This window comes from Thermobia domestica, chromosome 7 (assembly GCF_964235325.1).
Source record: "Thermobia domestica chromosome 7, izTheDome1.hap1.1, whole genome shotgun sequence".
NCBI classification, from domain to species: domain Eukaryota; kingdom Metazoa; phylum Arthropoda; class Insecta; order Zygentoma; family Lepismatidae; genus Thermobia; species Thermobia domestica.
The window spans coordinates 93,890,336-93,917,066 of record NC_137460.1 but is presented as its reverse complement, the minus strand read 5'-3'; the positions used below and the strand labels follow the sequence as shown (position 1 = coordinate 93,917,066).

The window sequence follows — 26,731 nt, the reverse complement described above, 5'->3', positions numbered from 1 at the left end:
ATTGGTTCGCTCAATTTTGGGGAACAGCAAGAAGTGATATACTGCAACAGAGGTAATAATACTGCTTCAGAGGAACTGCCGTTAATATTATACCTAAAACAGAAGATAAAAATAATGTAATAGCCACCAATTTACGTAGCAGATCACGTCTGGGAGAAACAATTGGCAGTCGAACTGTTTTGGTTTATGTTCTGCTCGTGGTTTTAACCTCATAAGAAACAGGAAACGCGTCTTTCATCAAGGAGATTGCCAGGAGATATACATATTTCATACAATTACTTTGAATCGTTCTTCTGCAGGCCTAGATCAAAGTCACCATAATTATGTACAGCTTGTTTGTTATATGTATTGTATAATTGACAAGCTCTTTATGCCCTGAATATTGGGTAAAATATATGTAGGTTTGGTTATAACTTTTTTTTAAGTATAGCCTACCGGATATGGACCTGAAAGACCTCTATCTTCAATTTTAAGCTAAACTCTTTTAAAGTTGAAGGTTTAAGCCTACCAGAAGAGGACTAAGATGCGCGATGTGTAGTAGCGAAAGATTCTGATAACTTCTAGAAGAAATTAAGGAAAAATATCAGGGCAGAAAAGGTTTTCTGACAATCGAGACAGAATGAGAGAGAGTTCTTCGAGAATCGACTCGTGAGCAACATTAACTATATAATTATAATTATAATTAATAATTATAATTATTTTACACTTTGATTACTGTTTCGCTCGGGAAGGTGTGGAATTGCAATATATAGTGAGTTAAAGTATACTACGAAAGTACTGGTAACTTTTTTTTTTTTCTCATTCATTCATTCATTCCCTGGCCACCCTTTAAAATCATCACTGACTGTATTCCTAAAAGCAATAAAGCAAACAAACAACCAAATAGTTAGTTTGCGAGTGTTTTGGTGTGCGTGATCCCGCGTTCGATTCTCGATGATGACACTAAATTTCTTTACTGACTGAATATCATGTAGCTATGGGGCAGTGGCGTATTTAGAGGGGTGGCTTCCGGGTTTAAGCCCCCCCGAAATCTTACTTAGTATAGTAAAGTAAATGAAATATCTTGCAGAATTTTCACATTTCCAGGCAAAGCCCCCCCCCCCGAAAGTTAGTAAAGCCCCTCCCGAAACAAAATCGTAAATACGCCACTGCTGTGGGGTAACAACTTGAATTATGGGTTATCAAACACCAGTTTAGAAAGCTAGAAAAAAATTGCGACGGAAGTCGAATGCACTGACTACATTACCCAAACCCCGGTTAGTCTTGTAATAGCTGTTCGTAAGCTGGAAACATCATGGAGTTAGTTCATTTATACGGCCTTTGTTTACTTGTTTTTGGTAAATGATTTGTGGACTTTTACGCAGATCAGCTTGCCTGTCGAGGCGTCAAGTATGTAGCAACGTAACTTAATATGGCTTCATCCAAATCATTTTATATTTCCTTTTATATACGTCATAATTTATACCGTTTACGAAACTTTTTTTTAGGGTTATCAAAGCAGACCATATAACGCCATAAGGACATAAACATCGTATAAGTAAGAAGGCTTTAAAAATTTTATCTGGAATTCCAATCTTAAAAAGACCATTAGTAACTCTTGAAATGAAATCTTTCGGTTTAACGTCTCACTGTTATGTTCTTTAGGCTATGATTAAAACAAGTGATTGATAATGGAAGAATTGGTGGAATGAGAATTGGGAGGAAATATAAGTATCTCTAGAATATGCACGGATGCTAAGTTGTCCATCACAAACTTACTTGGTAGAGGATCGAAACAGGGACTCCAAACACCTGAGCCACTGTGCTCCCAAAAAGACTGTTTGGCAAGGTGACCAGACGTCCCGTTTTAGCCGGGACAGTCCCTTTTTTCCAACTGTTTCCCCGTTTTTTTTCTGATTCTCGAACGGGGCGGCTAAATGTTCCGTTTTTAAGTAAAAATGACCTAGTTGTCCCGTAATTATTATTCAAAATATAAATCGTTAATGCAAATTCTATTCTTCCGTACCAACACTCGTTGTCAAGGTCCAGCCGTGTCTAGAACCTCTGAATTTTCAAATGGGAATTCAGTGTTCGTGGTTCAAGTGGGAATTGAGTGGGAATTCTGAGTGTTCAACTAGTTAAAAGAATTGGTGGGTAGAACTGGCAATCCGGAACCATTATTAGTTGTGTGGTACACGTAAAGTTAGAAACGGTGTGTTATCACTTTTACTTGTGTATTTGTAAATTGAGAACACTCCTGAGTCCCAACTCAGATATCCTCTTCCCCCTTCCGTAGCCGATTCGTATGCTTCCCGTTTTCGCAAGTGAAACTTCTGGTCACCTTGCTGTTAGGAAGACCTAGGCGGGACGACAATATTAAGATGTATCTTCCACAAATAGAAATACAATATAGAAGCTGGATTCAATTGGTTAAGGACAGAAGCCAATGGAAAGCTTTTGTGAATATGCTATTGAAGCTCCGAGTTCTATAGATCATAGAGTTAACTAGTTATAATTGGTCTGACCAATCGTACGTTTTAACTACATTCTTTACAGCCCTATTGACTATTTTATTTATTTATTTATTTATTTTAGTTTTTCTGAAGCATTCTTTATTTTGGTGAAAATAAACATTCAATTTCAAGTTCAGGATATCTTCTTTGAAACTCAATGAGTAATTGTTTTAACTCCAAAGAAAGAAATTCCGATATATTTACTCACAAGAGTCCTTTCTAAATCATCAGAAATATGACACTGTTAATAGCATGGAACCTTTCCTTGCGGTTTTCATAACTATACAAGGGATTTTCCGTTTTGGTAGTTTCCTCAACGATTACCTCCGCTTTTGTTATTAATCACAGCATTTACCCTCTTCGAATTTTCCGTTACTAGTCACTGCGTTAGGAGGTATTTGAAGGTCATCCGCCTCAAAATGGTTTCAGTTTCGGTTTTCTTGTTATTGCAAAACAGATCAGCATCTTGGTTGTTTTAATCAGATTAGTCACACTAAAAACTGTTAGATCTCTATTACGGATCTAAGAAGTTTTCATCTAGGACATGAGCCAATTGAGCTACCGTTATAACACAAGTCTTATCAAATACATCAAACACCTGAAAGAAGAAAAACAGTGCAAAATTACGCCTGTCTGAGAAGAATGTCATTTAAATTTTCCGTACATATTAAGACTACGGTGTCAAATTGATATAATAATTAAACCCAGGGGCGGATCCAGGACCGACTTCTGGGGGGGGCGGTGGGTTGTCATACTGCTACTTTTAAGTGCTCCAAACTTTGGGATGGGTTTTATTTATATATATAAAATAAGAAAGTTTCTTCTTCTGGGGGGGGGGCGATCGCCCCGATCGCCCCCCCCTGGATTCGCCCCTGATTAAACCCACATTTCTTTGTAAAAATACCATCATAATGAATTCTGCCCCTCTCTTTTTACGTAAGCGCCTGACCGAATACTTCACTTGGTACAGGTAAAGTTAAAAGATAAGATCAAAAATAATTTTAAAAATTACAACTCTTTTGTTGTCTCCTCCTAATTCCTCGTACACTTTTGTTTTCTTGGCACTTGCCCACCAACTGTACACAAAGGTACGTATAATGTGCCTTAAAGCCTAAAATGATATATATAGGCCGGAAATGATATAAACTAGAAAATGATATCTACAAACTCAAATGATATAAAAACGGCAAGTGCGAGAAACATGCACCACCTTGTGCTAGATGGTCTTACAAGCTAGGTTTGCAGCTAGGTGGTGCTAGCTGGATCCATCTATCCAGTTCAGGATAGAGGAAGCTAGATTATCTGCGAGTGGGTATGTGCACATAGGAAGATAAACAGTTAAATCACGCACCAACTTGTGCTAGATGATCATTACAAGCTAGCTGTGGTTTATAATTGCATAATAATGATCCTTACTTTTATTATTTTGTCCGATTAAATCTTTATATCGAAGCTAAAAACTAGCCAAAGACTATTTAGTTAGAAAATTACTCAGATAAAGATATATGACAAATTGATACATAGCAAAAAAGATTACAATAACACAATATTTGTTGTGTGTTTTGCTTTTAGCCTAGCCGGCATAACCTTGGGACGTAAAACTTAAATATTTCATTTCATTTGAAAAACGAATTTGATTGATGAAGCCGTCAATCGGTGGCCAATAAGATTTCAATATTTTGTCAAAATCTTGACTAGAAAACGTAATTATTCTCGACTCAATCATATTTCACCCGCCCGGAATGGACAGATATTATGCACTTGTATATACTTAGCTTTCTAAAAGTACTGGAGAGGTTTGAATAATATCCTCAGGCCTCATCCTGATTGAAAGGAAAATCACAACCTACACCTACTTGTGGGACAAAGTGAACATCGCCAAAGATAGCCAACGTAAGTGGAAACCGATTAATTCCCGGATAAGATATCAACTTCTACAAGGTGCCAACGTCCTCCTCTAGGATTTTAACGTTTAGGATTTTAATTTTGGGTAAGCCCACTCCCTCGCTTATGAATACATATACACATTTGATTGATTAATGAGAGTTGGAATTACTTTTACAATAGTGATTGATACTATTTGTTGAATAGTTATCTACCATTAATGTAAATAGTGGAATATATTTACTCATTTAGCGTTTATGTACTTTTCAATTTTTTGGGGTAGGCCTGTGCCTACCCGGGTAGAGGCCAGGGCACCTTCTTGTCCTTAGGAGAAAGAACTGTCCTAAAAGGCGGAGGAATCACAAGATGGCCAACGGCATGGAGATGTGAACAGGAAATGAGAATACTACCACAATATCCTTACCCGAGAAGGACGAATTAGAAAACAAACACAATAGTAGTTTCTCCTGAGGTGAAAGATTCCGGATGTAAAATAGTCCCATTTTTGAATCTCCGGGTGGGGACAATTCCGGGAAGAATCATCAAAGGAGAAAATAATAACTTACATTTCAGCATAGGAACTTGGAACGTAAGAACTTTACGATGGGTGGGTAAACTTGCAAATTTAAAGTGGAAATAGTTAAGTACAACGTGAATATAGTGGGTTTAAGTGAAATGCGATGGTCGGAAAAAAGGTGAAATAGTGTCGGGAAAATACACAAAATTCTAATTGGATAGTGTTAAGGTCGAGAATGGTATCGCAATAACAATGAGAAACGAAATAGTCAAAAGTGGAATTCTACAGTGAGGACTGCTTGATGTTTATAAAACTAAGCGCAAACCCAATGGATACTGTTGTAATACAGGTATACTTATCATGATGGATGACAGTGAGGAGATTAGTGACATATTACATCAAGAAGGAAGATGTCAAGTTAACCCCATAATAATGGGAACGTGGTGGGATCATTTCAACTAGGGAAAAGAAACGTGCAGGGACAGATGCTGATCAACTTCTGTGGGCAACATGATTTGGTGGTGACAAATATATGGTTTAAGAAGAGTAAAACAAAGCTGTATGTGTGGAAGAGTCTCCAGGAGATAAAACATCGTGTATCGATTATACTCTCGTCAAGCAGCGTTTCAGGAATAGTATAAGGAACATTAAGACACTACCAGGAGCGGACATTGATTCGGACCACAATTTCTTAGTGATGGAAGTGCAAACCTGGTTAAAGTCAATCAAGAAAATGAAATGAAATGAAATCTTTAAGTTTTACGTCCCACGTTATTGCCGCTAGGCTAAAGGAGAAAGTGGTGATGCGAAATGGATGAAATGAAGAAAATGGAAGGAAAAAGGAGAACCCCGAGAAAAACCTCGCACACTGTGTTTGTCTACCACAAAGTTCACTTGGCGCGGGCTAGGATCGAACCAAGGACTCCATGCACCAGAGGTGGACGCTGTACCATTGAGACACCCAAGGCCCCTAAAGTTATTCAAGAAAAATGGAGGCGAAATCGAAAACGGAGTTTAGAACGACTAAGAAGTATGTTCAGAAATGTGAAAGAAGGAATAGAGAAAATCTGTGCAAAGAACTAGGGAAAAGCTAAGCAGATTCCGGTAGATACACTCAATAATGACATTGGCAAGATGGAAAGAACGCCTAGCATGGACAACTGAAAACATGCTTAAGAAGATGGAAGAACGTAGAAGGGTGAAAACCCCGGACATCAAAGAAAACTGAATGCTGAATAATGAATTGAGAAGTGAAGACATAGCCGGGAGAAGTGAAGCAATATGTGAAGAAATGATGGAATTTCAATGCCGTGGCAGATATAATCTAATGTATCAGAAAGCACAAGTATTGGATGAAACAACTAACCAAAGTATAAACGCTGTTGGAATCGAAGATTAACAAATTCACGCGGTCAGTTACCATCAAAGAATCCTTAGGATCTGTGAGGCATGCATAAATGACCCGTATGACCAGAACTGTACACAGTATACTGAAAAGTGAAGTAGTAGTGCACGCCATCAAAGTCATAAGAAGAAAGCAGACGACTGGAGACGACGAAATGCCAGTAGACTTGCTCAAGGGATTTCCCACACTGAAAAGATTATTGTGGGAATAATGAATAACCGTTTGCAAAGTAAGACAGAACAGAAGGAAGATCAATTTGAATTCCGGAAAGTAAGAAGAACCAGAGATACTACTATTGGGTTGATGAGAGTTATATCAGAACGAGTTCTCGAAGTAAAGGGAGAGTTATGTTTGTGCTTCATCGACTGGCAAAAAGCTTTTGACCGGGTCAATTGGATCAAACTTTTGAAAATATTTAAAGATCTTAGAGTCATTTGGAGAGATCGTCTACTCATTCGTAACGTGTACATACGACAAAGAGTGAATTTATTTATTTATTTATTTATTGATGACTTATTTTACGTGGCGAAATTAAGGCTCTGCAGCCTTCTCCGAGCACTTAACCATGTGCATACATTCTTTTTTTTTTTTTTTTAAAAAAAAAAAGCACCAATAGATAGAAAATATTAACAATTACAAAAGAAAAGTATTGAACCACATAAAAAAGAATATACTACTTAAGTAAAAAAAAAGTTAAACACTTCAAAACAAAACTTGAAAATAATATACAATGGAGGAAACAAAGTAACCTGGAGAAACCTAAATTGCATATTGCATATAGCGGTACTACAAGTATGAATATATATAAGCTGTACAAATTAACATAGGTTACCTATTGATTCTGGGTTCATATATGGGTTATTAATAATTTGGTAAAACGAAGATGCCTTATGTGCTACCAGTATCCTTATTTTTACTTAAGAGAAGGGAATTTACAGATTTTTTAAATTTGGCAACTGTGGAAAAGTTGTGTATTAATTGAGGTAAACTGTTCCAGAGGCGTGTAGTATTTACTGTGAAGGATTTTGAGTATGAATCAGAATTGTGACTGGGTATGGAGAGCAAGAAATTATCTTGTGATCTTGTGTTTCTAGTATGGAAGTCTGATAAATATAAAAATCTACCGGCTAGGTACGATGGTTCTGACGTAGTAAGTATTTTGTCAATAGGGTAAGATCATGTAAATTTCTTCTTTCAACTAACGTCAGCCATGACAGTTTAAAAAAAAAAAGATGTGAGATGTTCCCTGTAAGTTAAATTGAAAATAAATCTAATGCAGGCATTTTGCACTCTTTGCAAGTACTTTGATTGATTTTCTGTTAGATCAGAATAGATTGAGTCGCAATAGTCAAGATGTGGAAACACCAGTACCTTGACAAGTTTGATCTTCAGAGATATTGGTAAATTTCTTAGTCGATTTAACGTATGCAGGGCATCAAATGCTCTCTTACAAACTCCATTTATTTGATCTGACCAGGAGAGATTTTGATTTAGTGTGACTCCCAAATTTTTGACAGTTGTAGAGAATGGAATAACAGTATTGGACAATTTTATATTTGGGAGGTGAAAGATATTAATAGAAGAGAGAATTTTTGAAGAACCAATTAAGATACACTGCGATTTTGTTGCATTTAATTTTAACCCGTGAGCCGTAGACCAATCGCTGATTTGGTTTAACTCGGTATTTATTTTCTCAATCGCATTATTAATATTTTGTTGGGGAAAAGAAGCATATAACTGAAAATCATCAGCGTAAATATGGTATTTACAATGTGAGAATTTTAGGGAGATCATTAATGTAAAGGGCAAAGAAAAGGGGACCTAGTACGCTACCTTGCGGCACTCCACTGTTGATACAATGCCATGTCGATATGTGATCCTAATTGATCACTACTCTTTGTTTACGTTCGTGAAGGTAAGAATGAAACCATTTAACTACTGATTCAGAAAAATTAAATAATAATGATAATTTCTGAAGTAATATCTCAAATTCAATCATTTGAAATGCCTTACTATAGTCAAGTAGAGTAAGGAGCGTCAGTTTTCTGTTATCAATAGCCCATCTTATATCATCCGTTACATTTACTAGTGCAGTGCATGTGCTAAGATTACTTCGAAAACCAGATTGAAATGTATCCAATAAATTATTTGTTGTTAAGTATTCCCGAATTTGATCATTTACAATATATTCAAAAATTTTTGAAAGCACGGGAAGGACACTGATAGGATGATAGTCTGCGATATTGTCAGCGTTGTTCTTTTTTAGAAGTGGGCGGACCTTAGCGAGTTTCCATACTGTGGGAAAAGTACCTGTGGCAAGAGAGTAATTAAATATCAGGATGGGATTAAGTACATGCGGTAGGATTTTCCTGATCATGGTTATTGAAATATCATCTGTACCAGTAGCTTGAGATTTAATTCTTTGGATCGCTTTTAATGCATGTGCAGGCTGTACGTGAGAAAACGAGAACAGAGAGTTAATTTCCGAAACTACAATATTATTCATTGTTTGCAGTTTCATGGAGGCTGGTATCATATGGCTCTGACAGAAAAAAATGTTCAATTCATCTGGCGTATAGTTAACTGCGTTCTTGGCTATGTTTCTCCCAACACCTAATACTTTTAGCGGTTTCCAAAGAACTACTCCATTATTTTCGAATTCAAGTATTTCATAGGCAAAGCGCCGTTTTGCCTTCCTTACTTCTTGAGTGCAACGGTTTCTTAATAGTCTATAGTTTTCGAATTTTGTATTGGGATTTATTGTGCTATCACTAGAAGAAGTTACAATTGAACCAAAAGGAAACAAACAGCGTAAAGATTGGGAGAGAAATCAGACAAGGCTGCAATTTGCCACTTCAGTTATTCAATGTTTACAATGAATGTTTAATGAAGGAAGCGTTAACGGAAGTTGTAGATTTCAAAATTTAGGGACAGATCATCAACAAGATGAGGAGTGCGGATGACGTGACCATAATAGCTAGAACCGAGAAGGAACTACAGAAGACAATCAACAGAATAATTGACACTGGGAAACAATATAGAATGGAAATCAACTTCGAAAAGTCGAAAATCATAAGAATATCCCATGGAAACACGTCCTTCAGGATCACAGTAGAATAAAGAGAGTTTGAAAAGGTCGATTATTTCAAATATCTGGGAGGTATTTTGACGAGAGACGCTTGCTGCTCCAAAGAGATAAGGTTACAATTGCTGTAGCAAAAGAGTCATTCAACAGGAAAAGATCACTCCTAACTAGAAGGCTTAACATTGAACTAAGGAGGAAGCTGATCAAATACTACAATACATATATGGAGCATGGGATTGTATGTTTCAGAGAGAAGAAATGCTTAGAGAGCCTCTAATTTGGTGTTGGAGGAAGATAGAGAAGATAAAATGGACAGAGAGAGAGAGAGCAACAAACGAAGAAGTTTTAAAAAAGAATAAGAGAGAACAGAACGCTTTTATCCAGCATCCTTCAAGATCCAGCATCCTTCGCGGATTGTCACATCTCGCGAAGAAATTGCCTTCTTCATACGGGCAGAAAGAAGTATGGACATAAAATTACTGAGCAATTCGAGAAGTAATATCGAATACAGCCATGTCGCAAACGATTCTCCCTTCCCCTCCCGTATTATTTAGTCAAGCTATTTCCCTGCTTAGAATGTTCTTTCTGGTTGCTCCTAAAATGGTGTTCACAAACAATTCTATACTCTCTACAGAAATCGACTTTGAACGAATCTGATTATTTGCATACAAAAGAACGGATAGTATAAAATCTCTGAATTTATCAAACATTTAGTTTAATTTTCACATACGTCGATAATTTCTGTGAGTGGGCATCATTTTTCAGCTCAATAAATTTTTCTGAGCAAAATACAAAACCTCACTAAAATTGAGCCACAATGTCCTATTCAACGCTGCTATTGAGGCAAAAGTGAATCTAATGGAGGTTCACTGACATGAAACCACTCTGGACCTGTCTCTTTCAGAATAAATAATAATAATAATTTAAAAAAAAGTTCGCGCAAGGGGTACAAAAATTGGAAAATCTGCGCTGGAGCACTATTTGGTAAAAGACATGCGCTGTATAAAAGTGGTGTTTATGAAATGAAATCTTTCAGTTTATCATCTCACGACTATTATGACTATTAGGCTAAAGAGGACGAAGATGTTTTAAAAAGAATAGGAGAGAAGGAAAGTGAATGATGATAGAATAATTGGTGGAATAAGAAAGTGGGAGGAAACGGGGGGTACCCAGATAAAACCCAACGGAAACAATTTGTCACTTGGTCGGAGATAAAACCAGGGACTCCACACACCTTAGGTAAGAGGTCTACCACTTAGCTACTGTGTCCCCAAGGGCGCCGATTTCTCTGTAAATTGGAAGGGGGGGGGGCATTCAGATGCAGAAGGTATATATATGAGGATTTTAAGACAAATTGCATTCAAATTTGCCAAGTACTGTATATTCATAAATACAACAGGGGGCCCACATGAGCTTTGGGGGGCCGATCCCCCAGGATCGGCGCCCTTGCGTGTCCCCCCAAAGGTGCTGTTTAATCCCAATTAGCTCTGGGTGGCAAACTAACTCCGGAGAGCAAAGCTCCCCAGAAATATACCTAACAGGCATTACTTAAAAGTTTTAAGAGATATACGTTGGTATTACAGTACTGTAAGCATTTTCTTTAAACATTGTTCTTTGTACACGTAACGTTAAACAGAAAGTATTAATATGAACAATAAAGCACAATAAATAAATAAATAAATAAATAAATAAAAATGAGTTTTGGACAGGCACTTGAATGTCAAACAACTACTTCTTAAGGACTTTTTTTCCAAAACGTAATTTGCCCTAAACATTTCTCTATTATATTCCAGTTAGTTCTTGATGTGCAGCTGTGAAACAAACTAATGCAGCTTCCTTTTATATTCATCCCAGCACCACCACCCACCCCCCTATCCCACTGTGCGTCGGCCGCTCTTTTGTAGAGCAACATAAATTTTCTCATATGGGACACTATTTGCCTGTTGAGAAGAGTGCTCCGCATTTAACTGACGTCTGACACTCTCTGAAGCGTGTGACTCAAGCGCTATGACGTCATTGCGAAGAGATTGCCCCGGAGGAGGAAATGGATATTTGTGGCAGACGATATAATTTTAGCGGTTTCGTTTAGTTTTTAACTGTTATGACCAATCGCTCAAAAGCAAATATTTATTTTTTTTTAAAACGATCCACGGTATTTATTTATTCTTCTTACGTGTCAAACTGAGCATATTTGAAGATTTTAACTCTCTGTTTGCAATAAACTGTCATGTGTTTTGTTATTGGATTTCTATTATTCATAATAAATACAGAACAAATAGAGCACTTATCTCCATATTGTCTTGATTTTTCTTGTATGCTTATCTCTGTTCTAAGTTTAGACACATTTCATATTTTTCAGGACGTTGTTGTCCCAATCAAACAATGCGCTATTATTTTATCTTCGTTCCTTTTTTTTTTCTTTCTTGCCTGAAAGTGGAATGAGGAAACGATTAGCACAGAGCGCACAAACAGCAGCTGTGTAACTTAGCGATGACGAGTGTAGAATGGAGTGCACGGATAAAACGTAAAGTTACTCTCCCGAACAAACCTTTGATTCCACTTCCTCCTCCGTGCATAGTAACCAAACACGATAGCAGCTGTAGCAATAGGCGGGCGTTCCAGTGACAGATTGTAGTAACTTTCGGAGCTTGTTACGAAAGAATTGTGATTGATTCTTTTACTTCTTTTCTTTTCCTACACAGTTCCGATTCTTTAAAAAATTCTTTGGTGTGTATAAATGGAATCAATAAAATATAAATATTATATATGCATATATTTTTGAATGCGGAAGTAAACTATCGATTGAATTAGGGATAAAAAGTTATTATTAGATAAAGGTTTTGGGATTTTTTTTTTTAAATAGTTCATCTATTTCAAGTGAGAGAAGTAATGTTCAATGTGAATCATATTTACCACAAGTTACAATTCAGCCTTAAATGGTGTTTACGTTATTGCTCTGTATGAGTACTATCTCAAATAAGTCGGAACACATAATATAAATTTTATTTCCATTGTCAAAATGTCATGACATTTTACAATTAAAATCTTGGAATTATTACTTTCTTATCTACAGCAATCCTCAATGTCAACTAACAATACATTAAAAAGATAGTGGCAGGTCCTGGCTACTATGAAATATACTACAGTTTAACGTTCTACGTATATATATCTTGTAGGCTGAAAGATGGATACAAGTAAAATGATAATGGAAAAGTACATGAAATGATTAGAATGTGGGAAGAGAGATTGTAAGAACTCAGAGGAAAGATACGGATCCGATTTCTATACCTCCCCACCCAACCAGGTACATTCTAGGAACGTGCTATTTAAGTTCCATATGTACCGTTTACGTACCTGGTACTTGAAAAATGTACATTTCATATGCATAGCACGTGTCGCTAGGTACGTGCCTTTCGAGGAATTTCTGACACTTGAAAGGTACTTTTACATGCTTCACTGGAATGTGAGGAATGTGAATGGCACATACCCCATGTACCATGGCATGGTTGTGCGTAAGTTGCTTCGTATTGCGACTAGGGTTGCCAATTTAGCCACTTTGTGACGAGATCTGGCCATTTTGAGAACGTCGTTAGTCACATAATTTCCAAAGAGCCAATAGTGGCTTTTTAGCCATATGCTTTTCACTTCTATAGCCACTTTCTGAGTTTAGCCACATTGTAATATATTGTGTGTATCATTTTGCAATTTTCTGACGTTTGATGCGTTCTCTAGGTTGTAACATTCTAAACCCCACTGTCAGAATTGTCCTCATAAAATTAGCATTGATGGTTATATTGTGACGTTACACAGCAGAGAATTAGTTCAAAACCTGTACGTTAAAACTAGACGTTAAATAAAATTTTCGGGAAGACGTAAGTTTAAGTATAAACTAACTCCTTAAAGAAATTCAGCCTGATAATATAGACATCCTTCAGGAAATGTCGCTTTTCAGTGGCAATAAGCTTGAAACCGGTGAAACATCTTTTACTGATTTAGCTTCTTCTTTCACCTTCTGTGGAATTTGAAGATAATATCGACAAAATTGAAAATCAGTGGCGATTATAAATCTTCGATTGAAGAATTTTTGCAAGAAACTAGCTGAACCTGCGCTCTCTACACAGCGCATTATTCGCATATGAGCATATATCGCCTTATCATTCCTTACAACATCTGTACATGTCTCTTTACAGACACAAGTTAAAGACGTATTGATTTAAAAATAGCCAAGGGGTATCATAAAGGGGGATTTTTCGATTATTTTTCTGAATATCTCGCACCGTTTGCAAGATTTGAGCCTACTTCCGGTTGGAGTTTCTAATTCATGTACGACCAGTGTTTTCTTTCTTCTTGCATGCAGTATGTAATAAGCAAATACATTACATACAAAATTAATATATTGTCAGTTCTATATATGGTGCTTATTGGGAAAAACACTCCCCAAAAAAGTTCATCTTAGACTGGAGAAATGGTTATCCTTCCTTTTCCATTATTATTTGGCTATGAAACAAATGCCGGAGACATATACAACCGCTATATACAACAGTGTGGTGTTGGAATGTGTAATGATTAGGATGTGATGTTTTATTTTATTTTTTTGAAATTTCAACACTTCCAATGTACCCGTAAAAATGTACTAAAGAAATAGTGCCCATGTTTTTTAAATATTCAATTAGAACTGGACAATCTACATGAAATTTGCAATCGATCAGTGAAAACGTCATCTTTCTAGAGCCTGTAGTTTCTGAGATCTCATTGTCGAGAAACATATATGTGTATTTTAAAAGAGCTCCAAAGATGGCAGCACAATTCATTTGCATGTATTTCGGAGAAGGCTTACTAAAGGCAAAGGCCTTTGAACAATAATTTAAAAGGATACACGTTGTGAAAAATATTTATTTCAGTGATTTATTTAAACTACACTCTTTTAAAAATATTTGTCTTTGTTATAAACGTGAAATCACAAATAACCGTAACTCAAAGGTTTGAATGCTAAGATTATAGGTTAGAGCTCGGTCGCTCGTAAATGTTACTGTAGTATTTTAATAGATAGTTAAATTGCCACACAGATGCCGGAGGAGGGCATATATTTTCAGAGTTAGTTGCTTGGCTTTTTTTAAAAGTACAAGCTTCTAAATTCGAACGTAAAAATGAAGCGTTAAGGTTTTAGTATTTAAGTACTCGCACCCCCAGTTGCATAGCACTGCCCTAAGGAACATTACTGACATGCCTAGTACATTCCTGGCACATGCCAATGCCAAGTAAATGTGTCAAGTACATACACGGTACGTGATATACACATAATAGATACATTCCTCGGTATGTGTCATGCACGTACTTTTGGGCGGAAGTAACCTTATTCCTTACATGTGTATTTCACATGATTGCTCTATTCACGTACCTATCATGTACATTCCAATGTACCTCGAGGAACATTCTTTACACATGATCAGTATGTACTTGTGTTGGGTGGGTCATGAGAAGTGAATACTCTACCACCGGGCCAAACGTTTACAAAGTTAAAGTAAGCTTTCAAAATGGGAGAGCTTAGTGGCGGACCTAGAAGTTAAATACTGGGAAGGGGGTGGCAGCCAGAACACAGACTATGATAGGTATATCATAAGTTTTCTATAAACTTTCAAAAATATATAAATCATCTTCTTTCTCACCTAAACCATAGGTTAGAGACAAACACCTAATTAAGAGTTTAGTTCTTAAAAGTTTCATAACAAGTGTAAAAGGTTATAAATAGGTGCGCAAAAAGAGAAAGTGATAGCATCTAATTGAAAATTTACTTTTTACTTTCTAGAATCAGTTAAAAGTTTACGTTTTTGTAAAGAGAAAGTGAGCGTGTCTTGCATTTAGATTGTATATAAGCTGTCAAAATTGGATATTTTTCTCATAATGTGTCTGCGGAAGGCTATGTTGCACAGCTGAAACTATAACACATATATATACTTTTAAAATATATATACTGCTTTGGTCAGCTGGAGTTTTATTAGCAACCATAGATTGCTGGGCAACATGGAAATTTTAAAACGTTTCTCTCTCTTGGGAGAGCTGTTTTATACTTTGATAAGGACTCTTCTTCATAACTGCATCTAGATATTCTATCCTTTGTCTTCCTTTTCCTGGTTTTCCTTCTACCTTTGCCTATATCAGCACGGTGATCCAATCGGAGTGCCGAATAAGATGGCCAAGCATGCTGTTTCTTCTTTATACTATTATCTTCATGATCTAGCTCAAATTATGTCACTCAAACAATTGGGGTCTTGCCCCCTGACCCCGGGGTAGATCTGTCATTGGGAGGGGTGGGGGTAAAAAAAATCATCTATAACTGCCCATTTATTCAAGGAGTAGTGAAGCTTTTATTCATTTGATAAAGCCTCTCTGAGATATGTCTGAATTCCACACTAAGCCACAACCACCTGATTACGTGTAATTAAGAGATTCAAGATTTTCTGATTGTTTCCAGAGATTTTCCTTTTTCTTGGTTATGTGTTGATGTTTAGCATCGCTTTTCAACACCAAGGCTATATGAGACGTGAATTTGCCGTTTAAGATGGAATCCAAACATCATAGTACGTTTAACACTCTCCCACTGGGGATCGAAATCGAGATGGCATATACCAAAATAACGCACACTAGACTTGCAGGGATTGCTTTTTCTTCGGTCATATACGCACTCATGTAAAGAATAAGATGAATCTCAAGGTGTCACTAGCTTTCATTCAATTCAATTTATTTCATTGTTGACCAACATTTCAGTATTTTCGGATCCTGAACGGCCATAATATACGAATGCAAGATCGATTAGCAATGGCGGATCTAGCCCAGGCCCTAGGTCCCCAGTTTTTGAGTGGAGAAGTTATTATTTATATATTTTTGGCAGCTTATAGTAATTTATGATATATCTATCATAATCTGGGTTCTGGCTGACCCCCTCCAGTTTTTACCTTCTAGATCCGCCACTGTCGATTAAAAGTCTTGTTGGGGGCTCATTCCATCTCTTTTTGTAGGGCTCATTCCATCTCTATACAGTTTCTATCAAAGAGCTATATGGTCAATACCCAGTCTTCCGTAAAACACCATGATTTAGGGAATACTCAACACTATTTCCTTTATTAAGTTTCAGAATACTTCAAAACCATTTTCATGAAAAGCTTGCAACTTACAATGCTTCCATTGAGTTCCTATTTTGTGTGTGTGTGTGTGTTTTCAATTTCTCATAATTTCCTTTAACATGTGTCTTCCACTAAAGCAATATTTACTTTTAAACTTGATATGTATTTCAAATGGCTCATTTTCACAGCTCCTCTTCGGAAAAAATCAATGACGAACTATGCGCTAGGATCCTCTCTCATGGTACCTGACTTCCAAAATCGCGTAAGATTTACGAACAGAACGTCATTTTTACTCTCTTACTTGAAATTCTAAAGACACAATCAAGACTACTCGCAGCACAGGGCAGTTGCCCTTCTGGATTCTCGAAAAGTGTTCAGTTAAAACATACCATGCTAATTTGCTCTCACATATTATAGTACAACATATATATAGTGGCGGATTCAGGGTATGATCAAGGGAGGGGCTAAACCATAGTTTGTCGTTTTATCCAGTGTAAAGTAGGATTGAAGCCCATTTTATCTAGTGTAAACCTGAGCGTCAAGGGGGGGGGGTCTATTGCCCCTTTGGATCCGCGCCTGTTTATATATATATATATATATATATATATATCCTGCAGGTGTCCCTGGACACAAATATTCAGTAGATGATGCGTCGAGTAGCATATTAATTTTTTTAAAAATTCGTCACAATATTATAAAAAAAAAAAAATAAACGAAAAAATGTTTAATTTCTGCATTTACAAACCCGTTCCATAAATGAGGTGCCAAACTGCTCAATGTTTTTCTTGTTCAAGTTCTACACAAAAATTAAACAAGAACAAAAATTAAGCAACAAATGGAGTTGTTTAAGTTAAGCTATTACAAGTATCTCTATAGGTGATGCTTCTAGAAACAAAATTTTGAAGTTCCTCGCAAAGTTTCCAGAGAACAAGATGAATGTGCTATTATCGAAATAGCGAATTCACAGAAATTGTTTGCCATTAAATTCTATTAAATTGTACGCCATTCACAGAATCGTTGATAACTGACTGTCATTGACATGGTAACGGTAAAACCAATGCATTTAAATGCCACAACAAAATCAAAGTTAGCAACAATGAAAACTGCCTGGAATTCCTATAGAAAAAATATGTATGATCATGCGCATAATAATATACGAGGATAGCGTCATTATATCTCAATACATCAATGTATCACCAATGCTCAAGTACTCAGCTTACTTTTAGTCGTATAGTGTAAACAATTCTAGTCAAGAATTCTGATATTCTTTTGCGATATACATAAGGGCGGATCCAAGGAGAGGGCTATAAGGGCTATAGCCCCCTCCCTTGACGCTCAGATATACACTGGATAAAATGGTTTGCAATCTTGTTTTACACTGGATAAAACGGCAAACTATTGTTTATTCCTCCCTTGATCATATCCTGGATCCGCCACTAGAGCGGTGAACTTACACAACATTTCCACCACTCCGAATGTCGTATCAGAGATAGACGTGAATGCCAAACAGTGTTGATAGGTCTCCTTAAGAAAATTTCCCTCAACCGACTCAAAACTTTCCCTAGTTTAATGAGTGTCTTATTCCTATGACGAAAGTTATATAATAAGGTTAATTTAGCTACATTAAAGGAAGTGCCAATCACATTTGTTTTATTAATTTGTTTTTTTTTTTACTTCTATTTTTCCTATTTTTTCTTCAAATTCTTCTCTAAGAAAAGAAATATTATGCAAATACACTCAGCCAACACTAAGTTATGCTACTTTGAACACACACAAATTATTCGTAATGTATTGGTTTATTTCTAAAGAACAAAGAAAAGTTTAAGTATTTATATTGGTTAATCAATCAGCACGAAAATTTCCCTAGGTTTTCAAGTTTTATAGAAAAAAATCCCTTTATCTACTTTTTACTAAATTTAGGGTAAATTTACCTACGAAATTTCCCTAGATTAGGGAAATTCCCTCAAACTACGAACACTGATGCCAAACAGTAGAAGGATCTCTCTCTCTCTCTCTCTCTCTCTCTCTCTCTATATATATATATATATATATATATATATGTGTGTGTGTGTGTGTGTGTGTGTGTTTAAATTTTGCAGTTACAAATAAGCTCAACAGATGACGCGCCAAGCAATATACCTAGCGCTAGGCAATACATTAAATTTTGTGAAAATCATTCCAAGATTATAAAGAGAAGAAATTAAGCTCAAACTTGTACTTAGAAATATATTCACTAGATAACGCGTAAAACAAATTTTAAAATATTGCAAATTTCGAAGTTTATTACAAAATTGTAAAGGAAAACCATAAGGCTCTTTATGAAATGTTTTATTACTTAGCGAAATAGTTAATCTTGTAAGTGTTCTAGGTAGTAAATGTTTATGTTTCCGATTTATTTTAAAGTTCTTACAATGTAAAAAGAGACTGTCCAATTTAACATGACTAAGCATACTTTCCATACAGAGTTTTAGCAAACGAATGGAAGTCACATTCATATAAAGTCGCATCAGTCTTATACATGTAATGATCCAGAACTATGGGTTATAGAAAAGTTATAACTAGTAATAAGGTTTTTAGGTAAACTTTTTTCTCTTTTATAACAAAAACGAGTTCTTTGAAAATACCCAAGTTGTCAAGTCAAATATTGCTTCCAGATAGGAATAGAGGCAGTTATCCAGTAATTGTTTGTTTTCTCCTTTTGGGCCCTATATTCCCTTATTTGCCCAAATCCTCTTTTCTTTCCTTTCTTCTTCCTTTACTATTACTTTTTTTTTTTTAAAGGAGTTAGTTTGACCAAAAACTGCTTTATATAATTACTTTGTCTGTCCGTGAGAAACAAAATCTTACGAACTACTTGATGGACCATCATAAGTTTTGTTCAGGACGTAGAGAGTCATTATTTTGGTATCAAGCTCGTTGATGGAGCAAAGATAATCCATCCAGTTAATTCCAAGATACGGACAATCAAAAATCGGTTCCCCGGGACAAATTATGAATATTATCCTTGCTTATTAGACTATCCTTCAGTGCTGTTGAGCTTAGCGGGTTAGTATAAGGCTCAGGATGCAAAATACTAATCCGACCGTGGAATAGAATGATTAGAGTGAAGCTAAATGACTTTCTAATCGACAGATCTAACATAAGGCCTTTAATATTTTCTGGTTTCAAATATTCAATCGTCTACCAAACCAAACTCCAGCACGTGGTGTACACCTTGTTGCTGCTTTTTGTTAAAATTTTATTCCAAATTTCACAGCCATCATGGACATTAACAAGAACTTGTTTTTGTCTCCTCTACTGTATGAAATCCCCTAAAGTTTATTGCTAACAGACTGTGGAGTTCCAAACAAAAGTGCATTTTTCCCTCTGCTTTTTTTAAAATTAGTAAGTTCAGTAACAATAATGTTACTGAACGGATGAAATTTAAATGAGCAAGGATAGTAGTTAGTAGGTTAGTAAATAAAATTCAAGAAATTTTCCAGTCAAGACAGCAGGCGATTTACAACCCTATAATCCTTGGAATCCCCAAGAATTAGTAGTTGTGCAATATACTCAGTTGGCACAGTTTCTACTACTTCTGGATTATGTTTTTTATTCTGTTTCTGAGATACTTTATTTATTTATTATTTATGCTCCATTTTGGCTTACCGATATTTTCAGCTAATTGTTTATTGGAGATGTAATAAAAAGCCAATCTTTTGTTTGGAACAGAGTTTTTTCATAAAAGGCGGTTTTTTGGTAACGGAGGTTTTTTGCATAAAAAATCAGCTTTTTCTTTTTTTTAAAAAAACAGAAATTTTCTTTTTTTATAATTTTCTTATTCAAGCATTACTGTTGTTTCTTTGTAGTGGATTCTACAATTTAGAAGGTGTATTTGAAACACCCAGTACTTGTAAAGTTCTATGTTTAGTCGGGAACTAATTGTCTTAATTGATTTTTAAACTGGATTGAAATTGTTTCCAACAAGTGTATGTTATGCAACCATCATATCGCAAATGTCATTATGGTTGCCTAACTACCCTCATCCTGATATGATGTCTTTTACTGGTTGTCTAAGTGCAATCCTGGCAGGCAAGAAAAAAGTAGCAGAAACCAAGGAACAAAATAAAATTTTATTGTGCTTATATCTCGTTCTCCGTTCGGGAAACATTAAATTTGTCAGTTCACTTTTACAAAATTAAAGCTATAAATGGTTAATTTTGTATGATGTTAGTTTAACATCGTAATTCACAGGATTCATACTTTCTTCGCTGTTATATTTTATCGAAAATTTTAAAGTAATTTATGAATAGCGTTTTAAACGTTCTCTTTCTCGAATTTAACCGGCATCAGTAAAGTTTACATATATTTATATTGAATAAATTTTAAATGATAATTTAGTTCCACAAAATCTACTACTTGTTTTTTTTTGTTTTTTTTTTTTTTTTAAAGGACAGATATATTGCTAACACTATTAAACTCTTGGTAAAACATTTTTTTTATCGTTGAACGTTAACTTAATAGTTCTATAAATAATTTCGTTGGAACTGGAGAGAATCCACCGATTTGAACTTTACTGTCCTATCGAATGACTGATTATCTTTGATTCTTAATTGTTTTCAGGATTTCCTCTTCAGAATCTAATAATTACATTTTTTAAAAATGTTATAATGGAAAAAGCAAAGAGGAATGTACTGTTTGCTATCTCTCCACCAAACTTGAAACTTTTTTTTTTTAAAAAAAAGGGTCCAAATTTTTCAAGACAGTGATAATTTTAGGGATAGGGACTGGGAAGACAATTCCCCGAAGGTACGAAATTCTTATACATTGCAAACCTCCGATCGTGTTCAACAAGGATTACCAATATTTTTCCCAGTACTGTTTCAACCGCCCTGTGTATTAAAATTCCCCCTCGGGAGGAAAATCGTCTATAAATCATCACTGTTCTCAGGCCCCCCCCAAAAAAAAACTACGGCAACAACTTATTCTTCTTTTTTCAAAGAACCGTTTTTCGAGTCCTTTCATATCTATTTTTTATACATATGTATTTTTATACATATGTATTTTATACATACATATTTTTATACATACATATTTTTATACATACATATTTTTATATATACATATTTTTATACATACATATTTTTATACATACATATTTTTATACATACATATTTTTATACATACATATTTTTATACATACATATTTTATACATATGTATTTTTTATACATATGTATTTTTTATACATATGTATTTTATACATATGTATTTTTATACATATGTATTTTTTATACATATGTATTTTTATACATATGTATTTTTTTATACATATTTCATCTGGGAACAAAATGTCCTACCGGGGTTTCCTTAAATGTTTCGAACGATCATTAAAAATTTAGATCATTACAAGTAGCATGTGCTTTACTGTTAGGAGAAATCAGTGGCCCCGCTTAGGGTAGTCACTAATGCCCTCGTCTTTGGTACGAGAGGTCTTGCGTTCGATTCCCAGTGAGGACACTCGGTTGAAAAAGTGTAAAAACTTTTTAGGTTAGCTATCCTGTGTGAAGTTTCCCTGGATTTTCCTCATTCACACCAGGCAAATGCCAAAATGGTACCCAACATACTAATCCCACTCCCAGGCGGCTTCCTTCCTTCCCTTTCCTCGATAGTGTAGTCGCCGAGGGACGTCATCCATCCAGAAATCTAATTCCTAATCCTAATGTTGAAAGAAATCAAAGAACAATAGATATAAATCTTCTACTTATAAAGTACATAAAGTATATAAATGAACAAACAATAAAGTATATAAATAAAGTACCTAAATAAATAAACAATGAAGTATATAAAGTACATAAATAAATAAACAATAAATTATATAAAGTACATAAATAAATAAAGTACCTAAAGCTTTCAATCATTGTTGGAAACGAATGACATCCTCTTTTTTGAAATCCATAAAAATGCGTTTCCTCTCGATTTTCTCAAAAAACCACGCATGAGAATTTATCCTGATAGGTATACTTTTTTAAAAAAATCTTGATGTCATCTGTCTGGATTAGGATTAAGAATTAAATTTCTGGGCTTTCGGCAGCTCAATGGGCAATTGTTAACCCGTCACATGATAAGTCATGAGGTCCCTCGGCGATCACGCTACTCGAGGAATTGGAGAGGAAGAAAGTGACCTGGGCTGGGACCATTATGTAAGGTATCATCCCAGTATTTGTATGGTATGAAAGAGGAAAAAAACATCAGTCAGGGCGGATGTCCTAAGAGAAAACTTTTACACTTTTTCCGACCGAGTGTCCCCCATCGGGAATTGAACCGGGAGCGCACCAAAAGCGAAAGCGTTAGCCATTATATATCTGATCACATTGGGCAATATTATCTCAAAAGCAGTGGCGGATCTAGCCCGGGGCTGGGGGGCATAGGCCCGCAACGAATCTAGCACGGGGCCGGGGGGCATAGGCCCGCAATTTTTGGGTGACAAAAATAATTTAACTTATTATTTATATATTTTTGAAAGTTCATAGTAAACTCATGATAGACCTATCATAGTATGGATTCTGGCTCCCCCTCCCCCAGTTTTACCTTCTAGATCCCGCCACTGCTTAAACCAAAATTAAAGTTTAAAAGTCAATCATAATTTTGGATTATATCTCATTAACAATACTAGGTACTGCTGTCTTGCTAGCAGTGACGGCACCAGCTTTTATTCTTGGTGGGGAACAAGCGAAAGGGCAGGGTACACCTTGCATACTAAAAAATAACATGTTTATATTATTTGACCTAAATTACAATACATGTCGAGGGGGGTTAGTCATCAGGGGCACTTGCCTCCCTTGTCCCCCGCACCCTCTAGCTTTCTTGGACGCGCGGTAGCTCAGTGGTAGAGCGTTCACCTCCGGTTCTTGGGGTCCCTGGTTCGATCACGCCGTGTGGACTTTGTAGTAGACAAACACCGTGCTCGTGGGTTTTTTCCGGGTTCTCCCGTTTCTTCCCATTTTCTTCATTCCACCATTTCATTCATTTCTCATAGTCTCTTTTAGCCTAACCGGCATAATCGTGGGACGTAAAACTCAAAGATTTCATTTCATTTCATTTTTGCTGTAGCTTTCTTTGCTAGTCATAATAGTAATAATAAAAAAGTTTGAGAATTTACTCATCTATATAATTTTGTTCAGGTTGAGATGTATCGAAATGAGAACTTTCAGTTTAACGTTCCACGTTTATGCCCTTTAGATTAAGGGAGAAAGAGTTGAGTTGAGTTGATTTTGAGTTTAACGTCCCTTTTCAGCAGCGAGGCTATATGAGACGTGGACCTACTGATTAACATGGAATTCGAACCACATGAGCTCCCGCCGGGTAAGGGAGAAGGATGATTAAGGCAAGTGAATGATGATGGAAGGATTGGTGGGATGAACATGTGGGAGGAAACGGGAAAACCCATGAACACGATGTTGTCCACCACAAACTTACTTGGAAGGGGGATAGAAGCACGGACCCCACACACGAGAAGTAAGCGCTCTACCACTTAGCCAGCTTGCTCCTTTTTGAGATATATCGATAGGTCAGAGGCGAATCTAGAAGGTAAAAAAATAGAGGGGCCAGCTAGAACCCATACTATGATAGATCTATCATGAGTTTACTATAAACTTTCAAAAATATATAAATAATAGCTGAAGTTATTTTTGTCATTCAAACTACTACAGGTCCTGGGTCCCCCCGGCCCAGAGCTAGATTCGCCACTGCGATAGGTATATCTCATGTTTGGACTTCTTCTTCTTTTAATGAGACACTAACAATGTCATCGAATTAAAATATCCAAAGTTTGGCCCTAGTTGAAATCTTCTGCTCAAGACCTTGACCTATTAACGAATTTGTTAAATTGAGTTACGCTGGTCTTACCCAGGCAAGAACTCGAACCGACTAACTTCTCTTGCACCAGACGGACAGTCTAAGTACGTTATGTAACTATCAAGTCACTGAGAAAACTGCTTATCGAAATTGACATTTACCTCATTCATAAGGGCAACTAAGTTTAAAATTGGTCTGAGTAAAGTGAGAAATAAGAAGTGTTAACAGCGATAAAACTTGTTGCATTGTGGGTTTTAAATTACTATGTCGGAAACCGGTGGACATAATTTATGTTTTCTTTGCGCCAATGTGTTGTTGTGTTTCCCTTGCAAAGTAGCTCCAGGCTGCGTATTCTTGGAACGACGTTACAATCACCGGAATCGTCACGAAAAACAGCAGCTGAATGTAGTGCAAGCCTGTCTGAGCTGCGAGAGCTGACTCATACCAGCGACACGTAGCAAAGCAAGTAAGAGAAGCACCCAGTCAGCAGTCGAGCAAAGACTTGATAGCAGAAACTGGTCTGTTGTGTTTTCGTGTTCCTGTGTCGCTTTTTGCCAATATGGAAATAATGACACAGCTCATCCGACTTTCAATATTTTTACAACAAACTTTATTGTGCTAGTAGTGAACCCGTGTTTTTTGTGTGTTGTTTCGAGTGTAACGATATTTTGAAAAATGTGTGTGAGAAATCAGGAAATGAACTAACTGTTTTCATTCATTCACGAATTTTCTCCAGAAAGGTAAGGACTTTCGTAACTTAAATGCATAGAATAACAGTTGGTGTTACAGAGTATGTGACAAATCACCAGAAGATGTATGGAAATCTTTGTATTTAAGATTTTTATCATGCTTGAGATGTTCTTTTTACAGAAATATGTCAACGTGCAAGTAGGAAGTTCGTTTTTAACTGTTGGGTGTTTATTAGGCACTTGCACTCAAAACTGCTATTTTTAGACCACCTTTTTTTCTTCTTAAAAACGTAAAGATAAAACGGTACTTTTAAAGCTAATTTATTGTAGCATACCGCAGACAGCTTTGACATGAGAATTCTTTTAATTATCTTGAATGAAAAGCAAGTGCAGTGTTTCGGAACGGAAAGCAGTGCAAAGCACTGAATGAAGATATGAACGTGCAGTCTACCGTTCTGTAGCAGTGGGTGGTTAGGTTTATTTTTAGAGTACTCTCGGTAACAATAGTGTTTTTGTGCAGGTGTCTCGTTAGTGTGACAAGGATATTTTATTGTTCTGTTCGATTTATGAAGAGCATCGTTCATCTTGGAATTTTTGCTTCGTGGTATCATTTACATATAAAGTTAATATAAGTTATAAATTAAATCATTTTTAACTATTTATTTATTATTTAAATAAATGACGGCAAACGTGCATTTAGGATTTTGTAAATTATAAAAATATGTCTCTTATGATCATATTTTCGTCAAAAATTATACAATAGTTTATCATATTGAACTTTCAATTAAGACCAGTGGATAACTATATAATTAGTTTCAAAACAATGAGTTGAGAAATAATGGAATGGTTATTTGTATGTGATAAGACATCTTATGCGGACTGGGACGAATATATTTCGAATTTGTGGATTTTAAAAAAAGGATTTAATTTGATTCGAAATTAAGGAAGGGGTAGGGTTTTTTTTTTTTTTTTTTAAGCATTAACGCTATATGAAATAGGGTCTGCTATTTTAAGTAGACTTCGCACCACTACTCGTGTTGATATCTTAAGGTGAATTCTCCCGCCGGGAGTCGAACCCGAGACCACACGTGTTGGTAGTTCAATTGTATAAAACATAACAGAAACCCTAAGTTGATCTTGTAATTAGGCAATAATAACAATGTGGTTAGTAAAATAATGTTTTATGTGTCGAGGATAGGTCATGTATATTAACCGTTAGGGGGAATGAGGCCGTGAATTCCTAACGTTACCGTACTTCATTGATGATGAAACACAAAATGTTTTAATGAAATGACACTTTATTGCATTTCCTTGCAATCACGAGTAGTAGTAACTAGTGATACAGTTATTTTATTTCATCCTCTAATGTTGCCGAATTCTTATGAGAAACACAGTAAGTGCAAGGCGAATTTGATGCCAAGATTTGTGTTTTCATCCCCTGAAATTTGTCGCCTTTCATATTGAAGATGAGTATAAGTTTACTTACTGTTCCTTTGCGATGAAACCGAATCTATTGAGTTTATGATATAATGATTTTGTTTGTTAATGTGCCGTTGTTTAGTGGATATTAGTGATTGCTTTAATCGCCGATGCGGGGATGCACATTTCGTGTATATATATATTTAACACGCTTTTATTACAGTAGTTGTATATTTAGGAGTTCTTCGCGATAAACAATGATGTAAACCTAGAAGTTTACATGT

At 35.9% G+C, this 26,731-nt stretch overlaps 1 protein-coding gene across 2 annotated transcripts in view; it reads left to right on the top strand.

The window, feature by feature from the left end:
• The window catches only part of puc (dual specificity phosphatase puckered), a 106,365-nt gene that overhangs the window by 21,965 nt on the left and 57,669 nt on the right, over positions 1-26,731 (top strand). The window contains exon 1 of one of the 2 annotated variants that reach the window (XM_081765043.1): positions 24,722-25,079. The exons of the other annotated variant lie outside the window; for it this stretch is intronic. The gene's annotated coding sequence lies outside the window, so the exon portion shown is untranslated. Of the gene's footprint in view, positions 1-24,721; positions 25,080-26,731 lie in introns of those variants that run through there. 2 annotated transcript variants of the gene reach the window in all.